Source organism: Asparagus officinalis, chromosome 7, assembly GCF_001876935.1.
Source record: "Asparagus officinalis chromosome 7, Aspof.V1, whole genome shotgun sequence".
NCBI classification, from domain to species: Eukaryota; Viridiplantae; Streptophyta; class Magnoliopsida; order Asparagales; family Asparagaceae; genus Asparagus; species Asparagus officinalis.
In genome coordinates this window covers 105,682,153-105,683,654 of record NC_033800.1, presented here as the reverse complement: position 1 = coordinate 105,683,654, position 1,502 = coordinate 105,682,153, and positions in this window count along the sequence as shown.

Below are 1,502 nucleotides of genomic sequence, written 5' to 3'. Positions count from 1 at the left end.
GAGAAAGAACAAATTTAAAGAGGAAAAAATTATTTTTATTAATTGCAACTAAAGTTACAATTTTTGGAAGGCCTTCTCAATTAAGAGTAGCCCTCCTCTCCAAAAGTAGTTTACAAAATTTTTCACACCCTTAACCCCTCACTCTCTACCCCTATTTATAGTAATCTTCAATGAATATGAGCCATTGGATTTGTCTTGAGCCCTAAGCAAAGCAATCTTCACATTTGAATTTGCTTTTTGTTCTTCTCTAGCCCAACCATAGGAGGCCCAATTGATTTTCAAAAACAAATGAAAATCAGCCAAGTCTGCAGCTCCCAAGTGAAGTCTGGTCCATATGTTTGATTTTCAAAAGAAAATCAAAATCCAATTCTCCAGCCCATTCAAAATCATTTTCTCCATCCAAATCTGCAGCAGCCCATTCCAAGTTATTTGATTTTGAAAATCTAAAGCAAAGTCTGGTCCATTTGAATTGCGACCCAATTGAATTTTGAAAACCAAGCAAAGTCGGCCCATGGAGCTTAAGTCTAATTCAGTAATCAATTCCAATGTAAAAAAATCAAAGCCGGGTCCGGTCTTTGTTCTCAGCAGCAAATGTCAGCAAAAATTCAAATTCAATGTCAGCAACCGAATTTAATGGAGTGTAGTCATTTGTTTTATTTTTTTTTTCTTTAGGCCATCATTTGCTTGATGGGCTTCCAACCTTTCAATCATAGGCTTCTAAAATGCTGCAAAATAGAGAAGTGAGATTTTTAGGGGTTTTTTACATTTAATAATATTTATTTATATTTTCATTCAATTATGTGGAAACTAAGCTAACAATAATTATTAATGGTATATTTATTCATGTAAAATAGATAATGAGGGTATAAAATTGTAATAAAATATGATTATCAAGTTGTCACAACTGTCATTCTCTATCCCATGTTTCAGAGGAATGTCCTCTCTTAGGAAACAATCAACCACTAAGATAGGTTAACGCTGCATTTTAACATTCTGTGAATGATCCATTTTCTCTAACTTGCAATCCAGGTTAGATAAATCACGCAAACTTAGTATGTAATCAGGGAAACTACTCCGAAAATCAAAATTTCACTCCCTCTTCAAACCAACAATTCTCTAGGGGAAACATAGTTTCTTTCAGTTCTCAACCCAGCTTTCAACAACCAAATCTGCCATATCCAAATCAGTCTCCTCATCATCAATTTGTAAATCATATCCCTCCAAATTCGGATCATGATAAATGTCTCAATGTTTTGAAAAAAGGTATGGAAACCATAATCAAGACCTCCACACAAACCACAATTATGTTGACTCAAACATCCAACACTTTGAATTTCTTTATGCAATTAACCAGACAAATACTCAACTCCAACACTCAAGCCATAGCTAGGCTTAAAACCTAACTTGGTCAACTAGCTAGTGCAATGAGTGAAAGACAAAAAAAAAATTTTGAGTCAACCCGTGGTCAACCCTAAGGACACAGGATCTAGTTCATCCTACGA